The sequence below is a fragment of the Eurytemora carolleeae genome, unplaced genomic scaffold (assembly GCF_000591075.1).
Source record: "Eurytemora carolleeae unplaced genomic scaffold, Eaff_2.0 scaffold457, whole genome shotgun sequence".
Lineage (NCBI taxonomy): Eukaryota > Metazoa > Arthropoda > Copepoda > Calanoida > Temoridae > Eurytemora > Eurytemora carolleeae.
Window position 1 is genome coordinate 79252 of NW_019396346.1, and position 19680 is coordinate 98931.

General features: G+C 31.9%; 1 protein-coding gene across 1 annotated transcript in view; it reads left to right on the forward strand.

Moving 5' to 3' along the window:
- The first annotated feature begins 12110 nt into the window (after nucleotides 1-12110).
- Nucleotides 12111-19680, forward strand: part of LOC111701421 (uncharacterized) — a 43712-nt gene continuing 36142 nt past the window's right edge. Inside the window, exon 1 of the mRNA XM_023472702.1 lies at nucleotides 12111-12178. The gene's annotated coding sequence lies outside the window, so the exon portion shown is untranslated. The remainder of the gene's footprint in view (nucleotides 12179-19680) is intronic.

Genomic DNA, 19680 nt, shown 5'->3' on the forward strand with positions numbered 1-19680 from the left:
ACTTCAGTATAAGAAACAGGTAAAAAACACAAAAACATGAATATCTAATTTATGCCAGATCATACAACGCTATTAACACGATCATGATTGGGGGGTGTTGTGTAATGTGGGACCCCCCCCCCCCGCCCTCAATCTTTATTTAAAAATAAAGCCCATTCGGGAGGGTTAAAAGAACCCTGGAGAAGTACAGTGGGAAAAGGAGTACAGAGGAAGAAGTTTCCTGCTGAGGTATAACCGGAATAGTCGTCTCTGAAGTCTTATCCTTTGTGAATAACCCTGTTTATACAATTTTATGTAATTACATTATACATTATAATATCAAAGTTTAATTATAAAATCCTGTGAAATTATATATATCAGATCCAAGATTTAAGTTGCATTAGGTGTCGCTAAGAATTACTAATGTCAAATAGTTCAGATTTTGTCCGCTAGGTGTCTCTGATAGTTTACTAGGAATCTCAATTATCTTCAGGCGTACACAATCTTTAAGTTCGACAGAAAAGATTACACCGTTTCAGAAAACAATGTTTGGCTTTAAATGTTTATTTTTCCGTTTAATATAATTATTAGTATTTTCTTGGACTACGGCTAAATAGAAATCTTATATATATTTTCAGTTTGTTTCTCAAATTACTTCTATTACTTGTAAAGTTTTTACAAAATTTATACATGCTTCAATAACTTGAGGCCTTAGGGAAGTCGGAAGAATGTTTACGTTAATGATTATTAACCGGTTGCTGTTTCGTAATGAAAGACATATTTTCTATGCACAACCTCAAGTAACAAATGCAATGGGGCATCTTTCATAATTAACAGCAATCACATAACCGCAATTAACTGAAATGTTTAACACATTATCTTCAGTATATCAAACTAAAGTAATTTGCACGCATAGATTGCAATCTTACGTTTTTTTAAGTATTGCAAATCTACTGAGAAAACAATTTATATAATTCCGGTTCGGATACGCTTTCTCATACTTGTACAAAAATAAAACTAGAGGAGCTATGAGGTTACAAAGCCATACCAGAAATGTTGCATAAAATTGTGTCTATAGTTCATCTTCGGTATTATATACTTCAGTATTAGAGAGGCCACACGTCAAACTACAGTAAAAAGCTCGTAAGATTAAAATCTTTAATCATTGAGTTTTATTTTTCGAACCTGCATATTACACGTTTTTATCTAGATCTCTCCTTAATAAATATGGGAAAACTTGAGCTTGTACCGTTGTACGACAGGCTTCATGTAAGTCCGAGAACATATTCGGCAATCTACACACCAGCCCTTTATATCTATTTATTATGACTGTCCAGCATTTTAGAAGAAGAAGATGAAACCTCAACCACAAATTCATGTTGGATCAAACAAAAAATGACAATTTTAATTCCTGTTCAAATGTTCTCTTAAGTTCATCTTTACATTTCTTCCCGCAACATTTTTCATTAATTAAATAAAAAGGATTATTTCAACTATGCTTAATCTTTCAAAACTTAAACTAGGTTAAAATCGAAACTAAAATATATAAAAACCTTAGAATATATTTAATTCACAAACGATGAAAATGTAAAAATAACGCCACCCTGTATGTTTGCAAAATATAGAACGTTAAACTTAAACTAGGTTAAAATTGAAACAAAAATATATAAAAACCTTAGAGTATGTTTTATTCACAAACGATGATTATGTAAAAATAACGCCACCCTGTATGTTTGCAAAATATAGAACGTTAAACTTAAACTGTTAATAAGAAATTAAAATATTTAAATATTTTCAATTATCACTTCTCTCATTGATGACGAGCTATTGAGATAGACCAAAAGGCTTTGAATTTCTGGTATGTATTAAAATAAACGTAGTTTTTTCTCATTGTTAAATAAACAAAAAGTGTAAAATAATTTTTTTTTGTAAAATAAAAGATAATTGTAAAATAAAAAAACTTTGTTAAATAAAAGGAAATTGGAAAATTAAAGAAAATTGTAAAATAAAAGGAAATTGTAAAATTAAAGAAAATTGTAAAATAAACAAAAATTGTAAAATTAAAGGAAATTGTAAAATTAAAGAAAATTGAAAAATAAACAAAAATTGTAAAATAAAAGGAAATTGTAAAATTAAAGAAAATTGTAAAATAAAAGGAAATTGTAAAATAAAAGAAAATTGTATAATAAAAGAAAATTGTAAAATAAAAGGCAATTGTAAAAGAAAAGAAAATTGTGAAATAAAAGGAAATTGTAAAATAAAAGAAAATTGAAAATAAAAGAAAATTGTAAAATAAAAGAAAATTGTAAGATAAAAGAAAATTGTAAAATTAAAGAAAATTGTAAAATAAACAAAAATTGTAAAAAAAAATTTGTTAAATAAAAGGAAATTGTAAAATAAAAGGAAATTGTAAAATAAAAGAAAATTGTAAAATAAAAGGAAATTGTAAAATAACAGGAAATTGTAAAATAAAAGGAAATTGTAAAATTAAAGGAAATTGTAAAATAAACAAAAATTGTTAAATAAAAGGAAAAAATAAAAGTTTCCTACATCAGAAAGTTTTATTTTTACTATTTAACTATGAGAAAATTCTATGCAATGCAAATATTTGCCAACATTAATTTTTTTGTTGTTAATTTGGGTAACTTTATAATTAAAAAAAAAAAAAACAATATTTTTAGCGATAAGTTAATAATAGCTGTTTAAGTAAAGATATAGAATTAAGGCAAAAATTCTTTATTTGCAAAAAAATATACAGAATCAGCTACATGCATGGTTTTTATCTAAAAAATAATAGAAAATATTTTCAAAAGTTGAATATTTTAAAATTATATTTGTGCATTTAATATTATTATGTGTCAAAAATTTATTTAATATTCTTCACAATTATAAAGCAAAACACTGGACTTAAAAAGTTTCCTGATTCAATAATTTAAATAATTTTTATTTTTAAAGTCACTTGGAAGTCTTTCTCGAAAAATCGTCAATTATTTTTTTGATTTGTGCCTTGGCTTGCATCAACTACTTTTGTAGAAAAAAAAGTGCACAAACCAAATACTATGTAATGCCCGTTGAAACAAATTTATTTGAGAGGCAGTTTCTGTATTGTTATTTTATTCTACAGGAATTGAGTCTTTCCCACAAACTCAAATTTTCCAATCACTAGATCTTTGCAACCTTATGGACGTGGTATAAACCTTTGATATTTCAAACTTAATTTAAATAATCTACCAGAATTCATAGTCTGAAACATCTAATAGTTGCTATTTATATATAGTATTGGCCAAGGATCACCGAGTGAAACATGCTTGTTAGTTAAATTATTAGTAATTTAAGCTTTAACTTAATGTTTCATTAACAAATTTTCCCTGAATTTGATGTTTCATATGGTACACAGAAAATTTTCCTAAATTAGTTTTTAGCTTAAATTTTACAATATTTGATTACAAGAAATATTAATAATTTTGATGTTCACTGATTTTGAAGTGTCTAGACAAAATATTGAAACTGGGGCAGTGTTTCTGCAAAATTTAAAGATTAAAATTTTTTAAGTATACTAGAACATATTTGTTACATTTTATGTATGCATAAGAACAGCAAACTAGTTCGACAAATAGATAGATAAAGAGATAGAGAGAAAGAGATATAATAAATATCGTAGTAAACCCTATATCTGTAAACCTGAACATACTTGTAAGGTATATACATAGTACATTATCTGTAACCTAACTACCCTTGTTATTAATAAACTATAACGCTTGCAAATAAATATGCAAAACTTGTATTACGATTTAGCTTAATTACGTTCATTAATTTAACCTGTCTCATAAAACTCGAAATATACATTAGTTGGAATAATACTCAGTTTGATTACGGCATTAGAGTGATCCATTACTTTGTGTAGACGGACAGACCTGCGTTGTATCTAGCTAGATAAATAGATATAGACTAGGAAGTTACAGAGAGTATTGTATCTGGATTGATACATACTAAGGTATTACATTTAAGGAACGAGAGAGTTCATGAACAGTTTTGTTGACCATAAATACAACTTCTACCCCCCCCCCCCCTCCGGCCCTGTAAGTCATCTTTACCAAAACCCCTCTCACAGAAGTTTCCAACAATATTCTGTACTCTCTGACTAAAGAAAAACAACAAACAGTGAAATGTTTTACTAAGTGAAAGATCAAATCCATAAATAACTTTGCAATCCATAGTAAATTCCACTTAAAAAACCAGGTTTATATTTTCAGAAGTATTTAACTATTCCATTATACCCTCCGATTCTAAATCACTTCTTATTACCCTGACAGAATAAAATAGTAAGATATATTATTGTTCATTAAATAACATTTATACATTGCCAATTATTTTTTCTATACCTGCATTTTATTGCAGGTTTGAAATATATCAGTTCAATTCTAAACAATAAAAACTGGGACATGTACAGTACACAATATGTACAGTAAACAATATGTACAGTAAACAATATGTACAGTACACAATATGTACAGTACACAATATGTACAGTACATAATATGTACAGTAAACAATATGTGCAGTAAACAATATGTACAGTACATAATATGTACAGTAAACAATATGTGCAGTAAACAATATGTACAGTAAACAATATGTACAGTACACAATATGCACAGTACACAATATGTACAGTACACAATATGTACAGTAAACAATATGCTTTTTCCATTCCAAGTTTTAGATATTCAACTTTATCTTCAGCTTTGCATCTAGCTCTCTTTGGAAATTAAATTCCATAAATATCTCATAACAACATTTCCAGTAATCTCATAACAACATTTACAGTAAACATTTTTTACAAACCAATACTTTTCCAAGCTCATGAAATCAGAGAAAATCAATTTTTCAAATCTTTTTATTTCGTATTTTTTTGGCAAGTGAGATTAAAAAAATTTTAAACGATTTAGAAAAAACATGAAATAGATATATATGAGTCGTTGTTGCTGCTATACAATTTGAATATAATTATTTCTAAAAATTAAGATTGCATTTACTTACAAGCAATATTTATTTCTGTAAGTTTCTTCATTGCTTTTTATAAAAACAATGAATGCACAAGTAAATTTCGCAGAGACACCGCCAATGAAAATGAACAGTTTAGAAAAACAAAAACATTGATATGTTATGCATACTTGATCAGACAAAGCTTTCAAGGTACCGTTGTTAATCGCCCTGGTAAGTGTCCTGGGTGCCCATCTTATATCTGTCTGTTTTTCTGAATAAACTTGATTCTTAAGTCTATTGGTATTTATATTTCTTCTCCACATATAAACTTAAGTTATAATTCTTCTCTTAACTCTACATATTCTATTATTGAGAACTAGAGTACCGCTATCCTCTCCCCGCCCATATACAGAAGGTATTATACCGTTCTTATGTGCACCGTGCACTTCGGAGTTTAGATCATTTTTCTAAATTATTACTTTTAGAATAATGTTTAGATGAACTTAAAAATTATGTTTAAATTTTTTCACCGATGTTTTGTACATTTTTTCGAATGTTACTATTAAGTGCCCGAAACTTGCTACAGGAAGTGTTTATTCAAAAAAAGGGCAGATTTGTAGTTTTAAAAACTTTTTTAATATTTTCTCCTTAATTTATTGTAAATTTGTATTTTCTGACCATTATTCTTTACTATGGCTTGGATTTAAATACAAAGCGAAGTATAATTCAGGTCTCCTGGTGGAATTCGACCTTGAATTCATAGCACTATACCAAGCAACTGATAGATAGATATATAGGTACTAGGTAGATAAGTAAAGGCAGATAGAAAGATAGGTAGCCAGATAGATAGTTATATATATATAGATAGATAGATGATAGATATTAATACATATAGATAGATAAATAAATAGATGAAAAGAAGGATAGGAAGACAGAATTATATATATTAATAGCTAAATAGAAAGGTAGCTATCTAGAGAGATAGATAGATAAGTAGCTATCTATAGACAGAAAGATAGTTAGATATTTGACAAAGGGATGGCCTGTAAGATGACCAGATATCTGGTGTATCTGATGATATCATATCAGTATAGGACAGCGGACAGTTCAATAACATATGTTGCAGGGGTATTCACAAAATTTGTGATTCATTGGAGACCCCATTTTATTCATTTGAGACCAAAAACTTTTCGTTTTTAACACCAATTTTCATTGGAGACCCCCAAACATTAGAGTCCTAATCTTTGGGGTTTTCAACAAAAAACTTGGGGGGTCTCCGTTGAAAATCTTGGGGGTCTCCATATAAAATCTGGAACTTTCCAATAAAAATATGGGGTATCCAATGAAAATCATGGGGTCTCCAATGATATTGATTCTCCAATGTACTCCAATGATGATGATTTCTTTCCATACTAGAGTAGATATACAACTACTCGATAAACCAATATATAAACTACTCGACAAACCTCTATATAAGCAGCTGTGAGGTTAGATTGCGTCGAAAAATCTTTATAAGTTTTACTCAGAAGGAGATATATTTGTGAAGCGGGTATATGCCCCTCCATAATAGAACTAGGGCCATTTAACAATGTGTTTACACTCTACAGTCTACAGTCTACATGCCACTGCAGTTTCAGTAGAAGTAAATATTTCCATTTACTGATAGCGCAGATTGCAGGATTTATCTCTAATTGGATAATGAGATAAATAGAAAGATAGATGTTACCACCATACTATTTCTATTGGTTCAGAATAGACAACAAACACATGACTGACCCATGATTGGATCAGGAGCTAATGGACTCGGCATACAGGAGTGCTCCTCCTTTAAGTTTAAGTTTTTGATTTTTAGGTTTTCCACCTTCCCCCGCCCTTCCCCTTATGATTTTGCCCTTAAAGTTGAGATAGGGGAGTGTGATACATGTTCCTGGTCTAAATTTGCAAGACCTGATCATTAAAAAAGTAAGACCTCATTTTTCATGGTTATGGTGCAAGGGAGGATTCAAAAAAAAGTTTTAAAAGTTCGTCGGAAAAACGTTCAAAATAAATGTTTTTTATTTTTGAAAAATATTAACATGTGAAATATGTTAATGCATCCATTTTTAAAGGGCTTTTCTAATATATTGATTGTAACCCGGTAGCTTTATCAATAAAAAAGTTATTAACCATTTCGGATTTTTTGAAAGGTCCTCTACCCTCTCCCTTGCATAAAAAAATTTTAACTAAAATTTGTTGAAGTTGAAAAAATCAAGAAGATTTAGCTGCGTTTAAGTTATTTAGAAAAAACACAGGGCGGGGGGATAAACAACACGCCCCCCCAATCGTGATAGGGTTAAGAAATAAATATAATTTAGTTAATTCTTAAAATCGATGACAATCAAGTCTTTTGAAGGCTAAACTATTTGCTAACATTATACATCTTCATATTCTGACATTTTGACATTTGCAGATGTTTTGCACAGTTATACAGATATGCATGCAGTTTACTAAAAATTGTGACATTCAAATCTTGCCGAGACATGATACTGCATCATTTTAACAGTTCGCATGAATCGCATCCCGTGCACAGATAGAAAGAAAGATAGAAAGGCAGAAAGATATATATTTATATACAGGGTGTCCCACGACACATGACAGTTGGTGAATAGTTTAGAATGTCTTTTTCCTTAATTTGTCAAGTTGTTTGATACCAAAGATCAATAAAAATATTATACGGAAATCATGTTATATTTAAATTGATTTCAAAGTAAAAGATAATTACGGAAAAGGTTTTTTCCCCCTAAAATTAACTATTTACTAAATGTCGTGTTTCGTGGGACACCCTGTATATATCTATATATGTATATTTATGCAGGTAGCTAAAACCACGGGTTTTAATCAGGTTTTTTATCCACCCTGTTTAATTCATTCAAAGATAAAATAATATACATTCTAGCAGTTATATTAACACTCTCAAATTTTTTTTTTCGATAGAATAATTTTTATTTTTTATTTAACAATATTTTTAATATGTTCAGCAATTTGTTTTTCCAAATTTATTTGTTGATATTTGAGTCAAAAAGAGCTAAGATTTTATGAAACACTTCAAAACAGTATTTATTGTTTTTATTAAACTAAACCTTTCCCAATCGAGCAATATGATTTTGCTCTTAGAGTTGAGAGTGGGGAGTATCATACATGTCCATATTTCATACTTCATAGTCAAAATTTCCAAGACCAGCTTATTGAATTTTTTTAAATCCGATCCAGAGGAGAGCTACGATATTACAACATTGTACCAGTATTATCGTATAAATTAGCCTAGAGGCGTATGAACAAAACATACAGGGTGTCTCAGAAAAAAGTGAGGATCGTACCTTCAAGATATTTTTCAGGTATACCTTATGTAAAGAGATTTTTTTTGGACATAATCGGGTTGTTACGAATACGATCAAATCTCATAATTTTTCTTTTGCGAAAGTTTGGTGTTGTTTGGGTTTATATTGATCTACCAGGGGTTGTAATCTGGTAGCACATTCATCCATCCACGCTTCATTCATACTGAGAAGAGGGTTAACAAGATTCCAGCTGCCTAAGGGCTTCATAGGTCTGAGAATAGTATTAGAGTGCCTTACAATCAGGAAACATATTACACTCATTGCCCCAATCATTTGTAAGCCCGAGTTGGAAACCTCCAGGTACTTATAGCTGGCAACCATAGACTCTCCTTGCTTGCCCACCTTTCCTCTCTTCATCATCATTCACTTGGATGAATCCACTTAAAGCTTCTTTCTTGTTGAGTAAAAAGCACGCACCCTTTCGCTGCGAGAGTTGTTGACAGCTGCCCCTCTGTCCTCCTACATCCGTCAGGTGGTCATAACTGCTTAACCAGATGTCGACTTCAGATTTTTTTGTGGAGTACGGGAATCGAACCCGTGAACACCAGTCTGGATACCAATCCAGCTAGTGGCTGTGGACAAGTGTGCTTAACTTCAGTGAGTTAACGAGAACTGGTGTCACCAAAGAGAATATAATTCTATTCTCTTTGGGTGTCACACACTCCCCCCCCCCCACCCCACCCCACCTGTATATCGATAAAGATAATAAAAATAGTTTCAGGTCGCGGAAGATTTGACACTTAATCAATTATATAGGTTTCTGTCTAACTAACGACCTCTATCTGTTCAGAGTTCACAAATCTTTATATTTCTATAATATATATATATATATATATATGTACATATATTTATCAGTGTATCGGTACGTATATATTATCATCTAAACCACTCTGTCTATCTAGGTAAAATATCTGTCTACCTATCTAATAATATCTTTACTAACTCAAGTCGGTTTATCTAGCTATTTTTCTTTCTCTCTCTTTTTTTCTATTCTTATTTCTTTTTTAATATATCTGTTGTCTACATTTTTTCCAAATCTTTGAATGCATGCATAATTATCTTTTTATTTTTTACTTGAAAAATTAGATTTGTTTTTATTAAATACTTGTAAATCAGGTCCTGTGACGGGTTCTTTGAAAAATTAACAAATAATATTGTGAATTTAATCAACCTGAAAATATTCCTGATCTAAATCATGAAAAATCAGATTGAAGTAAGTTTTACGGAAAATTAAAAATTTATTCACGAGTTTTTGAGAAATACAAAAATGCGTTGTTAAAAAAATAATGTCTTTTGCATATCTTTTGCAGTTTCTATCAATCATAACCATTGAAATTATTGGTAGCAAAATCATTATTCTATAAACAAATTCTATCTCATCATTTTTCAAATTCATCACATACGCATCATAATCAAAATCTCTCTCATCATAATTTATAGAATTTTTATAATAATCCATATCTTCCCCATCATAATCCATGTCTTCCCCATCATAATCCATGTCTTCCCCATCATAATCCATATCTTCCTCATCATAATCCATATCTTCCACATCAAAATCCATATCTTCCCCATCATAATCCATATCTTCCCCATGCATAATCCATATCTTCCCCATCATAATCCATATCTTCCCCATCATAATCCATATCTTCCCCATCATAATCAATGTCCTCATCATATTCCATATCTTCCCCATCATTATCTATATCTCCCCCTTTATAAACCATATCTTCCAGTTCATAATCCAGTCCTCATCATAAATTCCATATCTTCTACACTTTAATCCATATCTTCCCCAACAAAAATCTATATCTTCTCATCAAAATCTATATCTTCCTCTTCATAACTAATATCTTCCTTACTATAATCCATATCTTTCCCATCATAATCCAAATTATCCCTATCATAATCCATTCCCCATCATCATCTATATATACTTTTCTTGTCTGTCTGTCTGTCTGTTCATTTTTATCCAATAAACGTCAAAACGGCTGAACCGATCGGGCCCAAACTTTTTTTGGGACCTCGCGTGATCCAAGGGAACGTTTAGGATGTAAAATTCGGTGATGGTGATGGACCAAATCTCTGTAGAGTAAAAAAGTAGATGTTAGTTTCAAATTTATTGAAAATATATTTCGGTCTGGGTTGACCATCGTCAGTTCTAACGATGTAATAACTATGAAAATCGATAAAAAAATCAAATAATTGTTAAAACCCACAAGAAAATAAACAATCAAAAAAGATTATTTACAAAAAAAAATTTGAGTTGTCAAATGGACATAAGGGAAACTCAGATTATGAGATTGAAAAAAGATAATATGCAAATATTCACTTTAAAAAAAAATGTTTTAAGACAATTATTAATCCTTGAGATAGTGTCTGTCACAAAGATAAAAAACAAACTCTTTAGATGTATGTGTATAATGTTGTGGTGGGGGTCGATCTAAATAACGAACTTTGACGTAAATTCAGGGGGAGGTGGGCAGCTTGTTATGCAAGTTCAGTCATAAAATAAGGATGATCGAATTTCCTAAATGTTGCTTCAAACAAAAATTCGATTTTTGAAATTTTTTTAAAGTTAATAGTCCTGTTTACTGGGCCATCCTGAATTTTTTCGGTCTCGTTAACAGTCCTGTTTAGTGGTCCGCCCTGTATTCTTCCGGTCTCGTCAATAGTCCTGTTTTCTGGGCCACCCTGTATTCTTCCGGACTCGTTAATATTCCTGTTTACTGGGCCACCCTGTATTCTTTAGATCCTTGCTAATAGTCCTGTTTACTGGGCCACCCTGTATTCTTTAGATCCTCGCTAATAGTCCTGTTTACTGGGCCACCCTGTATTCTTTAGATCCTTGCTAATAATCCTGTTTACTGGGCCACCCTGTATTCTTCTGATCTTGTTTATAGTCCTGTTTACTGGGCCACCCTGTATTCTTCTTCTATCTATCTACTCTGTAGCTACCCACTAATTTTTTGGGGCGCGCACGCGCAAAACTTCTGTAGCTGAGTTTGCAACACTTATAGACAGTTCAGTGTAAGCTTGGCGCTCGTATGGAGAGAAGGCGCATGTAGTTTGTTACGCGCATAATCATTACTTGTAGCTGTGCAGTACTATTGCTACACGTTATCAATATCATAAAATGAAAGTGGAAATAGTGATTTCAAAATGATTTCATATAAGTTAAAGTTAGTTGTTTTTTATTACATGTAAATGTAATGTGAAAAAAGCAGGAAAAACAAGATTTGATGACGCACCATAATATATGCTTTGTTTGTAAACCAGTATTACACACATAGAAGATATACCTAGAGACAGCAATCTATATGTTCAGCTCAAAATTTGTTAAAAAATCCACAAAAGAACAGAAAAAATCTGTCAAATCTTAAATTGTTATTATTTGCAATATTTAAATTAAAATTATTAAAAGAACGAGGGGAACGAAGCGCCCTCAAGACTAATTCTTTTTGAATAATCACTGCATTTTAATAATTGTGGCATATAACTGTCATTTTCGTTGGCAAAGGTATACAAATATAAAGATTTTAAAATCAAATAAATTTTTTACCGTATTTTTTATTCTTATTCGATAAAAAGGGATTTATTTCAAATAAAAAAAACAATGTGTATTTGATATTGAAGAACAAAAGATGCAAAAGAAAAAATTCAACAAATCTTATATGTGATTCTCCTGCTTAATCCCAATTGCATGCATTGATGACATCTGATTTTAAACTGAAAATGAAAGTTGCAATCTAAAGTGAACCAGTAAAACAAGTGCAATTCCAATATTTGCAGAAATCTCTAATTCAGACAGAAAACGACATTTCCAGTCAAAAGTAAGTAAAATTTGAACACTTATAAAAAACGTTTCTGCATTTAACAAAATCTGACATAATGAAAACCATAACAATAAACTATCTTTCTTATGTTTGACGGGAGAATCTAATTAACGCTTTCAGGGCAAAAATTGCACTAGATAATTTTGCACAAATACCATGTATTTGATAATTCCAGTTCAAAAATTCGTCAAATTTTACACCGACAAACTTGAAATATTTATCTTTGCAAGTTGAGCCTATTCTTTCAATAATTTTATTTCCTATTTTGAGATTATAACCCTGATCATCAAATGGCATAGATTTATTTTTAAATACAATATATTTGGTTTTTGATACATTAAGTGTTAACTTATTAGCCTGAAACCAATAAGATGCTTTAGAAAGTTCATGATTTGCCTTTTGAAAAAGAGTTTCTAGATTATTGGATGATTTTAAGAATCCAGTATCATCGAAAATAAAAAAGTGAAGAACAATGTACAATCTGGAAGATTATTTATGTACAGAAGGAATAGTAGAGGCCCTAAAACTGAACCCTGGGGTACACAACATAAGATTTCCTTGCAAGAAGATTAAAAATCCCTTACACTTATGTATTGAGTTCTATTTGTAAGGTAATTTCTAAACTAGAGATTAGTATTATCCCTGAACCCGTAGTGATTAAGTTTCTTTAAAAGAATCTCAAAATCTACGGTATCAAACGCTTTTTTCAGATCTAAAAAAATAGCAATTGTGTATTACGTCTTTAATCCCTTTAAGTAGGTAGATATGGTACATAAAATATCTGTCTGTATATTGGGTTTAGACGTATTATGGGTGTAGGCTTTAAAACATGTTTCACGTGGGAGTAAACAGAAGAGTAGATTATATTTGTCTTATATCATATTTAACCTTTTTTCTTATTTCGTTTTTTATCTTACTTCCTACAGGAGGGTATGAAAGTGATAAATAGGTTTTCTATAAAAGTGGCAAAAAATGTCAACAAAAAGTTTACTTTAAAAGCCCACTTTTTGTAAACTTGAAAAGTCGACATTTTGTCAACTGAAAAGTTGTTTAATCTTGCTTCCTACAGAACAGACAGATGAAAAGCTGTGTAATAAAAAATTTAAATAATCTTCTTTTTTGTTTTCATCTACAAAGTTTTCATCTACAAAGTTNTACAATACAAATTTTGATTAATTAAAAATATTAAAATGTACTTTGAATGCCTTCTCATTTTTTATTCAGTTTTTTTTACTTATCAAAGTAATTCGATATTTCTATTCTTTTATTTGTTTCATGTTGGATTCTACTTTCTTTGTCTTTGGCTTGCTTTTAACTCTATTCCTGCTGCCTATCTGCCTGAGTTCTCTGGCCCACTGCCTGAATAATTACTTTTTCCTGTAACTACACCTTTGTTTTACCCACTTCCAGTTGTCTGAAGATTTTGATCATTTTTAGCTTTTTGGAAAGCCTATGAAATTAGGAAATGGATTGCACAAATTTTGCAAAGAAATATTTGCAAATTAATTCCATCCAACCCATCAAAAGAAATTTGCACATTTTTGATTTTTCTTAATTACACATCAGTTTAAGTTAACATTTTGCCATTTTTTTTTGCATATTTGTGATAGCATGGTCAAGGGATTTTCAAAATATTTTATCCTTTTCTGAACATTTTTTTGCAAACATTCTTACTAAATAACTGGATTTTATCAAAAAAATAATTTTTGAAAATTTGCATTTTTTTGCAAGTAAAGCATAAGAGCTTTTTCCAATGATGTATCATTTGTCATATATTTTAACACCAAACATGGGTTTTAGAGAGAGGGGGGAAATTACCCCCCCCCCCCGTGTATCCTGGTGTTTTCTAGAACCCCAGCAGGGTTTAGGGTTGTCTCGTCATACTTTTGTCGTATTTACTTTAAAAAATGATACAGTCGTATTCAAAAGTTTCGTTATTTTTGGTTCAACCTAGATCCATATTCTATGTGTAAAGTTGTAATCTTTGTTTGTCTTTTTTTTGTGTGTGTTCGATCATAACACAGAAACCCCTTGATGGATTTGCCTCAAACGGTGATTGGGAAGCTGGTTAGAACTACGGACATTTTCTTACTTTGGTTAATAAAGAAAAAACTAAAATAATCGGAAATCGTGAAAAGAACCATAATACATGCATGGTTTCTCAAAAAGACAATGATAAAAAATTAATCAATAATAATATTAATATTAATAATAAAAAAACGATTTTTGTCGAATATACAGGATTTTTTGTCGTTTATTTAGCATTGGCAATCATCCATCTTTTGTTAACAAATAAGCGATTTTATTGATTTTGTGATTAAGAGGACAACAGCCCATCTCTGAGACATTTTAAAAGTTTTAAATTTTGTTGTATATCAATAGCAAATACAACATCCTTGATTCCTTCAGCTTATTATACGCCTAAAATTGGTGCGTATTTAACAGTGTTAAATTGCAGGACAGTTTAGGTCATAGTTTGGGGCCCAGGGCATCAACGTCAGATTCATTAAACATTGCGGAGATTTGACTTCATCCTTAAAGGGACTGAAAGCATAATTTCAGGTGACCTTGCGAAGGCAAAAATGACAATGACCGAATCACAATGGTACCATTGAAACCTTAATCTGATAAAAAAACAGAAATTCAGTGTCCGAATTTAATGAATTTGAGCCACGGCTTAAATCTACCAAAAACCGGTTTTGATTAAGCGCCGGCTTAAATCTTGAAAAATTGAGTACAATTTTTAGTGGTACCAACCATATTTGAGCCGCGGCTTGAATTTACGCCGCGGCTCAAATTCTTTAAATTTGGCCTCAGTACTGCCTTGATTACAAGTAAAATGTCATAATACTTTTGTTATATATATACAATTATGCTTGCAATAATGAATGCATTTGCCATAAATTAGTCAAATTCGTATTGGTAAATTTGATATCAATCTTTAAGTTAAAAAACTTATTATTTGTTCCCGCCCCTTGTCCTGGCTGGTATATCTCTGTAACTGTTTTTATCCAACTTCAAGGTCGCATCAATACCACTTCAGTTTTAAAAATATCATCTTTAATAGAATTATTGTTCTTCGTTTCTTCCTAATTTATAAATGATTACACAATATTATTTTACACTAGATCAGTCTAAATTATAGATAGATAAAAAAGTTGTTAAAATACACCACATGACTAAAGCAGGAAAATATTTATTTCTTATGTTAAAGATTGTTACAGCTCATTTTGTGTATTTTGGTATTCTAATCCATTTTTCTGAAGTTGGGCTTAGTGATATAAACGTGGCAACTAATGGTTATAGACCTGCACTGGAGGAGACTTTAATTACATCCTATAACAACTCTGTATAACGATCTGAAAGGTGGAATTTTGGTTTCTACATTGCATATAGTGTTAAAGGAATCATGCTTAATGGTTTTACAACCAAAACAAGTTTGCATTTTTAAAGAACCAACCTGTAATTAAGTGTACAAACTTTGTAATTCTTACATTCGTATCTAAAGTCTTATTCTTTGTGGGTAACCCTGTATATATATATACATGTAGGTTGTTAAATATTTAAAATCTTGATATTTTGAAAATGTTTGTATCCACATGCAGCCTGCAGAAATACACGTTTAACTGGCATTTATTCGACAAAATACATTTGTGATATTTATTTGTAAACACAATATTTTACGTTAGTAACTTCAAATTACCAAGCTATAAAAGTATGAAAGTCTAAAGTTCTCGTCGGGAACTCTACTCTACTCTATAATCTATATATATCTATATATATAATGTAGTAATCTCTGTTTGTTTGTAATTGTCCGATTATACCTCAGGTACCCCAGAACCGATTTGTTCAAATTTTGATCTGGAGAACAGAACCACGGGAATGTTATTGGCTAGGTTTAATATAGGTTGACTCATATAAAGGGAACTTTGTTTCATGGCGAAGCTGGGTTCCCGAGCTAATGTTCTTTAATCCTGTAACGTTAAATGTTCTAAATACTGAATAAGTTAACTTATAACTGGACAAAAACAAGAAATATGTTTTGACCATATTTAAGCTTTAGGCTTTGTTTGAAGCAAACTAGTGGGACTTGGGTTCGGGTGGGGTGGGGTAGAGGCGAGGTAGGTTTTTATGAAAGGGGGTCTCTAAATCTCTACAACAATAATAAAGGGACTGTGCACTAAATTTCTTGAAAACAAGAATGATGTCGTCGTTTATCATCGTTAAATGCTCTTAAATAAATTATTTTTATAAAGAAATAATAAAAAAATATCCAGGTCAGGTGACTCATACTTGAAACCACTTCAGAATTCACTTTAATAGAAAGGGCTTGCAGCATATACCACCAGCTCAATTATGCCTTTGCATTTGCTAGTCATTTAGTCATTATGAATAGTTCAAGAAATACTTCAAAAGTCTCACTAGAACTAGGTTGGGGGGGAGGCGTTTGACGCCCCCCCCCTTTTTTGCCATAGGACTGTTATTTTTAACACTAGCCCCCTGTAATTGTTTTAAGGAATAGTAATTTAAAGAATTGTTTGTAAAGAGATTTTTTAATTCATATGAATAGAGTACAGACTACAGAGTAGTAAAAATGCCGGGCTGTGTTAAAAAACACCCAACATAGCCCGTATTTTTTTGCGATTAAAGCTAGAGATCTACATATGTTTTAAAGCCCTTGACAAATGTGTTTGTATGTACTGTAAACTGCTTAAAAGTTGGCCCGATAACTGTTCGATTTTACTGCCCGTTTTTTTTTCTTCCTTTTTGAAAATGTGAAAACACTTACGGTGAACATTTTTTTATAAATCTAAGCTGCGCGACTGTAAGGGGGTGTAGGGGCGCTCGTGACATTGTCTCACTAGCAGATTTGCAGATGAAAAATTTAAAATGACCTTTAGAATAGATATTATAGAAGTATCTAATGTTTACAGATTTTTAGAAAAAATTTATGTAATATTTTAATAGTTTTGCAATGTTTTTTAGATATTTAAGAAAACACAGCATAACAATTAAAAGATTAGATTTTTTCTGTAAAATAATGAATTTATTACTTCTATAATAGCTATTTTAACGTTTTAGATACTGTTCTCCAAATACGGAGGCTTGGAGACCATTTTGCGGGGCTCAAGGCTGCTCTGCAACCCCTTCCTCGCGCGGAATCAAGTTTGGTTAGAAAAGATAGATATGAAAATAAAATTTCTTTGGCAAGATGTGAACCTCAGCAAACTTTATAATTACGGGTGAAAACTTTACCAAAAGTTGAATAGATCAAATCCGTTGAGATGTACACTGTACAGGGTTACAGTGTACACTGTACAGTTGGGATGTACAGGGTTACAGTGTACAGTGTACAGGGTTACAATGTACACTGCACGGCCTGTACAGGGTTGGGATGTACAGGGTTACAGTGTACAGTGTACAGCCTGTACAGGGTTGGGATGTACACTGTACAGGGTTACAGTGTACAGTGTATAGCATGTACAGGGTTGGGATGTACACTGTACAGGGTTACAGTGTACAGCCTGTACAGGGTTGGGATGTACAGGGTTACAGTGTACAGTGTACAGCCTGTACAGGGTCGGGATGTACACTGTACAGGGTTACAGTGTACAGTGTACAGCCTGTACAGGGTTGGGATGTACAGGGTTACAGTGTACAGTGTACAGCCTGAAAAGGGTTGGGATGTACATGGTTACAGTGTACAGTGTACAGCCTGAACAGGGTTGGGATGTACAGGGTTACAGTGTACAGTGTACAGCCTGCACAGGGTTGGGATGTACAGGGTCACAGTGTACAGTGTACAGCCTGTACAGGGTTGGGATGTACAGGGTTACAGTGTACAGTGTACAGCCTGAACAGGGTTGGGATGTACAGGGTTACAGTGTACAGTGTACAGCCTGTACAGGGTTGGGATGTACAGGGTTACTCTTAAAGATTGAGACTTAAATGACGATTTAAACTATTTTGATATAACAAGTTAAATGTACCGACCGACCGACCGACCTGAAGGGCATCTTTACTATTGAGTAGTTTATAAGAAAATATCATCGTCGTTTCGTTAACGATCGTTAACGACAACCCTTCGTTAACGATCGTTTTCGAAGACCCTTCGTTAACGATCGTAAACATAATTGTCAATAATTTTTTTTTCAAAAACGATCGTTTTTTCAAAAACGATCGTTTTTTTTAAAACAATCGTATAAAAAACGGTTGCAAATCGTTTTAATAAAAACGATCGTTTTCAAAAACGATCACTGTTCGTTTTCTAAAAGTTCAAAACGATTGGGTCGTTTTTAAAAACGATAGTTTTTGTCCGAAAACGGAACTATCGTTTTTGAAAACGGAACAAAAAACGATCTTTTAACGATCGTTTAACGATCGTTTACAAAAACGATTAACAACCCTAAATATAGATAAACTCGTAGGAATTGTAACTACATCAATTCCTGTTAACTTTGTGACATAAGATATTGAATAAAGTTAGTTCTATAGAGTATCTCCGTACTGTTTACTGTGTAAAGAGTAAACCTGAAACCCTGAACCTTGTATTCAGGTGGATCGTCCCTGTTAATTTGGGATTGATATCTAGGTTGTGGATAGCTAGACTGAAACCCTGTTTGCTAAGCAGGTCAGATCGTCCCCATCCTTTGGGATAGATATACAGCTTGTTGTATAGCTAGGCTAGTTTCCTTGTGTGGCATTGAAGCGCAGAAACCCTTGTTGGTATATAACCAGGCTGGATCGTCCCCACCATTTGGGATCGATAAATAGCTTGTTGCATAGATAGGCTTGTGTCCTTGTGGTATTGAAGCACTGAAACCCTGTGTTGATATATAACCAGGTTGGATATTGTCCCCATCATTTGGGATCAATATATATATAGCTTGTGTGGCATTTAGGGCCTGGGATTAAGTCCTGGTTGAACACTGATAGCTATGCTTGTGTCCCTGTGTGCCATTTAGAGCCTGGGATTCAGTCCTGGTTGAGTTGGGTAGGGGACTGATTGTACCTGGATAGATACGTTCGAGAACTTGTTATGGAGTAGGTGTTTACTACAAGTAACCTTGATGAGGCTAAGCAAGATAAGAAAAAAATGTAAAAATCTTTAAAAAAAACTATTTCTGAATAGTGAAAAGGAAATAGCATTTTTATCTTCCCTTATTCATGTCAAAAATCATACAATTTTTCATTTTCAACTTTTAACAAAATCAGAGAATATTTCTACAAAGGTTAACCCTAAGATTAAACACAGAAAAGTCCAAAAAGGATCAAGTTCAACAATTTCGGGTTTCCAATGATAACTCTAAGAATGTCATCCCTTTCTGATAATAAGAAAAAAATCACACACTTATAAACCATTTGCTTAAGAATTCTTTTATCCCTCTAAAATTCTCCCAATTCTTACGACTACGGGGGCCTGTATTTGAATGATAATGATAACAGCTATGGTTATTCATTACAATAAGGGGGAGGGGAAAAGAAGGTGCCGAGGTGGG